Below are 6,433 nucleotides of genomic sequence, written 5' to 3'. Positions count from 1 at the left end.
TGCATGCTGACTTACAGATAGGAAGTCAACTAGAACAGAAGTTAGGAAAACAGACAGTTCTGTTCTACATTGTGGAGTTAGAAATGAAGACCATCAAAGGATTAAGAAAGCAAAGTTTAAAGAAAACTTGGTGATGGACATTAGTGAATTTTGTAAAAGCAAAAAATGGTAATAATAGCACAAAAAATGGAATGATTTGGGTATTTGCCTCTTACTGTCAAGTAAGTCTTGATTTAAACTTATGTACACTAGTTTATATATTTGTGACTTTAAAAATGATTTTTATGCCGGGCGTGGTGACACAGGCCTTTATTCCCAGCACTTGGGAGTTCAAGGCCAGCCTGGTCTACAAAGTGAGTTCCAGGAGAGTTGGGGCTCCAAAGAGACCCTGTCTCAAAAAGACCAAAAAAAAATATTTTTTACAGTCTCTGGGGCCAGTCATGTTTATTTTTCTCCCTTAAGTTGTTATTCTGGTAATTTTATTATTACATGCTTGGTAAGCCATTCTACATATAAAATATATTGATACATATTTGTCTGGAATTAAGATTTTAGGTTTAACTTGATAATTATCAACATCTTTGTATTTGTGTTTAAAGTATGAGGTTAAAATATAATTTTTCTTTTCTTGAACAACTTTGTGACATTTTATAACAAATATAAAAATTAAATAAATTAATCTGGTAGTTATCAATTCTTTCTTCCCTGCATAATTTTGTGCAAGATGATATTGAACTGCCCTTTGAAGTTTACTAAACTCTGATAATGTATGTGGAATTTTGTTTGCATACAACAGAAGTTTAGAGTCTTAAATTAATTTGATAATTCCTACTTATAATCAAATGCATCTATTTTATTTATATTTTAAATTTAGATTCATAAATAATTTTCAAAATTTCCTATGATTTTTGAATCCTAGATGAACATGAAGATTTATTTAATGTTTTGAAGGTTTTGGAGTTTTTTTTTATCACTATACGTAATACTTGCTTTAGTATGTAATAATATATATGTATACTAATTTTCAATGACTAATTTTGTGATTTTGTTTCATATATAAAGATAGTTTCTTCTATTCTCCAACTCATTAAATTCATGCATGACTTGTACTTTTCCCATTATTATAATGTTTATTTTCCTTTTAATTTTTTATTATCTATATATTTGAAATTACAAATAATCCATAGGTATCAGAATATTACTCTTTATATTTATAAATATTATTAGAATGTAAATAATTATTTATGTAATAGCTTTATTATGACCTAGTTCTAATTTTTTTTCAATTTCATTGCAATTTATACATGATTAATAGATATATTTTCACTTTTTAAATGTGATCAAACTGTGTTTTGGCAATATGAGTTTTCATTTTCAAATGTTCAGGCTGCCTGTACTGATAGATAATAAGAAACCCCATCCATGGCAGTACAATTAACTTTCAAATAAGCTTCATGGGAGATATGAAATTCTTAGCTCTGATTTTTCACTGAAGTTGTGCACAATTTTTCATCACTCTATGCCAATCAGCACTGACAAGATGTGTCTACTTGGCTGGTACTCATCGGGTACCAAGGACTCCATATATAATTGGTTAAGTATGGACATTAGAAAACGGAATCTTATACTTAACTATCTAACTTTTTATATCCCTTTCAGTCTTACAATTCTCCTGCCTCAGTCTCTTGAGTGCTGATATTGCACATGTGTGCAGTATCATACTCATCTCTGTAACGATTTTGCATAGAGTTGTTCACATCCATTAATGTTCCTATCAGTGTGGTTTAAGCCAATAGTATCCCAAGCTCTCTCCACATAAACCTTTGCTATTTGACAGTATTTCCAAGTACATAATTCCAAGCATCTTTGAAAACATGATATGGAATAAGAAGAATTTGGGATGTTATCACTCATTTTCTGAATCCAGATCATGGTTGTGATTGTTGAAGGTAATGTCATGAGACAAATTGCCTCTTTAAAATAGAAGTATAAGTTTAAAAAATTGTTGAATTTTTGTGCACTTCCTACATCTTTATGATACTTAGACCCCATTCCGCTCTCTGCATTTCTTTGTAGCCCCACCAAGATTTCATAGGTTCTGTCATATATAGTAAGGCCTGTTGAGTCAAGTTTGTGTCTGCGGATGTCCCTCAGTGTGGGTTAATCCATTTCAGCCTGGTCAACCTAAATAGTGTCACTCCCTTAAAGAAGACCAACTCTCCATCACCTAGAAGTGATCAGTTGTCAATAGTTCCTGAGCTAAGGTTGTGGCTTCTTACCCCTTTCTCCACATCTATGCTGGGATTTTGTCTGGTTTGAATTTGCATGAGTCTTGTGCATGCTGTCACCATTCTTGTACGTTCATATGAGCATATTCCCCGCTTCTTGGAAAACTTTCCTTGTGGTCATCTACCTGCTCTTACAAACTTTCTGCCCCCCTCTTTTGCGATGGTCCCTGAATCCTTAGTGGCAGAAGTTTAACATAGGAGTCCTATTCAGGGACAAGCACTTTGTAGTCTTAATCTGTGCATTCTGGCCAGTGTGGCTTTCTGAGTTAATCACCATCTGTTGTACGAGGAAGTTTTGCTGGTGAGAATTGAGAGATACATTAATATTCTCTCCATCCCCTGTTCTGCTATGTTCCCTGAGTCTTAGGTGTAGAGGTTGCATTATAGCTGTGTCACTTAAGGCTGGACATCACCTAAAACAATTTCCTAAAAGTCCATGCTACCCATTTCCTAGCTTCTCCTTTACTATTGCAGAATTAATTCTAAAATAACATAGCAGTCCTTCTGATGAACATCTGAAAACAATACTATTGCCCATCTATAAAGGGAAAGTAAGCAATTTTCCAAAAGAAAAACAGAAATTTTAAGATCTGTCACATTATAAATATTAGATTGCTATGGCTCCTAGAACAACACAGATCACAAAACTTTCCAGCTACTTAGGGGACTAGCACCAACAGGTAGATTTCTCCTATTCATTCCTACACTGGTGGGGTTGACACAATGATTTTTTCTATCAGGTCCTACACTGGTGGGATTTGATTCATGTCATCCATACATCATTGAGGGTTGTTCTCAGTATTATTTAAAAGTTTACTTTGCAAATAACAAGCTAACAGTATGATAGATAATGAGTGTTAAAATACATAAATAAATCTGTTCTACCAAATATTGGTGTATTTCAGGTAACCATGAATTGGCAAAACTTTTCCCCATTGTCTGGAATCTTGCTTTACAGGGTAAGACTTCCTAGAAGTAAGAATGGTTGGCACCAGGCCAGGGACGTTTATTCATGGTGCTGCCAACTGCAGAATGGGACTCCACCACACAGATTCCCTTGGATGTGTCCTCATCTGCAAGCCCTGCTGAAGTGGTAAAGATAGGCTTTGAAGCAGAAGATACAGCCAACTGGGGTATAGGATCACAGTGCAGAAGGAAGGTGATGATCAGCACCTCTGTCTCAACAAGTGCTGGTAACTCCATGTGGATGCTCAAAATAGCTGGAGATATTCACGTTTGTGATGTTACAGTGTTTGCCTGGTTAAGATGAAACACATTCAAGTTAATTACCAGGTGACCCATGCCTTTCTTTAAGGGATTATGTCATGATCTCTGTAGCAGTCCACCATGGCTTTGGTTTTTTCACTCTGTAGGTGCCTGTTCTGTCGTTCCAGTATCTACAACTTTTCCATGCTGGATGTCTGCTGTCTCTCAGGATCCAGGCTTTTGCATTCTGGTTTGTTGGACAGTCTGGGTGCCAGAGCTCTTAGGCAGGTCTGCCTAGTCCTCAGGGGAAGATAAACTGCAACATGACCAGGTTGCAACAGTCACACAAGATGGGAGCTTTTGGCTAAACCCCAGGTTCCCACCAAAACCAGAGCTTCCCAGCAGTAATAACAAGACTTGATTTCCAGGTATAAGAAGAGAAGCACAGATGTCAAATCAGTGCGTGTTCTTTGCCTTTGGCAATCTGAGGCTCCATGCCTTGAGCCACCCACCCACAGCCCTCTGACACAGTCCCCAAAGTCCTGCACGGTGTCTAGAGCAATCGCCAGCAGCAAATTCTACTTAAAGAAAGCAAAACTGTTGTTTTATATAGAATTCTCGTTAGTGTTCTGTTATCTCTTTCTAAACATGAACCTATGTTGTTAGGTATAGAAATTTTTTTTTGTAATGTCTTTCTGTCTTGAGATGGTAGGCTATTGATGACAGCTGTATTTGCCTGCTGTACTATATTTGTTATATATTCTTTTTCAATATTTTTCATTGTTTTAAAAAAACAATGGCATTATATATCTTGTTTTAGTGAATTTCATGATTAATATGAACATTTTGATCTTTTAGCTATGAGATTAAGTTAGTCACAGTTATGTAACTACGGATGTAACTACTTTTTGCTCTTTGCTTTTACTTTTCTCCATTGTCTAGCCCCTCTTGGAACCAACTTTTATTTATTCCCCTTTCTCCTGTAGTCATTATTGTTACTCTCAGTTTTAGTCAATTTTATGCTGCTATAATAAAATGCCCAAGACAGCACAATGTATGAAGAAATAGATTCATCTCATAATTGTGTTTGTTGTAAAATTCAAACAGGGCGATGTCAGAATGTGGTGAGCATTCCCTGACAGCACAGCAGAGAAGCAGAAAGAGAAGAACCACGAAACACAGAGCACCAAACTTTATGAAGCTAGCGTGATCTTTTAAGAGCTATGCAACTTTGCATGGGGCTGGTGTTTAAGACCCAGCTCTTAAAGATTTCTCAGCATTGGGAAAAAGTGTCTAGCTTGGGAAATGTTGCAGAAAGTGTAAAAACTGTGCTCAATTTAAGTACAGTTCACTAGAAACAAACTAAGCTCCAGTTATACAAACTGATATCAACTTTACAAAGCTGTAAAGTTAGTATTTCTGTTTACATATATGAGACAGAACTTTTTCATGATTTTACTTTCCTTCACTGTCAAATTCTTCCTATATCTTCTAGAACGTTTTAAATTCACAAAAGATGAATGAGCAAATATAGGTTTGAATAAGACACTAACTTCTTCATCATTCAAGGAGTGTTTGGACATGATTGGGGCAGATAGCTGGGGCTCCTAGATGTCTGCATATAGAGTTTTGTCTTTTTTATATCTGTTTTCCTTGTAATATTATGATTTGTTTAATCAAGTCAAAGTATGAAAAAAATTGAAAACTAATTCTTAATTCTAAATCATATTTCTATCCTTTTTCTTCATTTGGTATATCTACATTTTGTCCTTATTAGACTTCTATCAAGATATTGTCCTTGGTTATTACTGTTTTTCAAATACAGCATCTTTGATGGAAAGATTGTAAGCGCCAAAGACGGTGGATGAGTACAAGGAAACTATGTTGTCCAGACACAACAGGGTAGTTGCACATATGAACCCACAAAGCTTGTGAAAGTATACACAAAACCTGCACAGTCCAAACAAGATAGAAGCCCAGAATGGAGGGGCATGGCAGTCAAGATTGTTCAGCCTTGGCTGAGGTAATATTGGGAACTGATAATTGTTGAGAGAAAGAGAGACAGTTTTCTATAAGTGTGTAATGTTGATTAGGTTCATTAGCCTCCAAGGGATGGACCCACACTCAAAAGCATGTGGGCAAGACAAATTAGACTCAATAGTCCGTTAAAAAATAATAAAGGTCATGAAGTTAGGGGGATAGTACGGTGGGGATGAAAAGGAGAGGGGGGTCTGCGTATGATGAAAATACATATTATGAAATTCTCACAGAATCAATAAAATTATTTTTAAAAATATAATTCCTTTGATCTGAACTATGTTTTTCCTTTTAGTAAAATAAAATCGAAACTGGCAATTTTTAATTTATACTGGAAGCAACCATGCTAAACATTCTTAATGAAATATTTCATGAAGTTTTTTGAATAAAATGATTTTGCTGTGCTTGAAAACCTTGATTCGTCCACTTTTCTTCCAATGCAGTGAAGGTCCTTCTATGCAAAAGACAGCTGTACCTTTGTCTAGGGCTATGCCTTCCATGTCCAGAACCATTGATAAAATATGTTTTCTTTTGAATTAATTTAAGAAAATGAGTATCATGAGGGCTAGAGAGATGGCTCAGTGGTTAAGAGCACTGGCTGCTCTTGCAGAGGACCCAGGTTTGATTCCTAGCACCCGCATGGCAGCTAACAACTGTCCATAACTCCAGTTCCAGAGGAATCCAACACCCTCTTCTGACTCTGTGTCACTGCACAACATGGGTGCACTTAAACACATGCAATTAATACATTCACACACATAAGAAGAAAAGTAATAATAAAATATTTTAAAAATAACAATCATCTATTTCTGTGAACAAATGGAATATACTATGAACAAAAGGAATACACTGTACTGATGAGCCTAAGCATAAAGGGGCATCACTAGAGTTATGTGTTATCA

Source organism: Nannospalax galili, unplaced genomic scaffold (assembly GCF_000622305.1).
Source record: "Nannospalax galili isolate Female #2095 unplaced genomic scaffold, S.galili_v1.0 scaffold1073, whole genome shotgun sequence".
Lineage (NCBI taxonomy): Eukaryota > Metazoa > Chordata > Mammalia > Rodentia > Spalacidae > Nannospalax > Nannospalax galili.
This window is presented reverse-complemented; position numbering follows the sequence as displayed.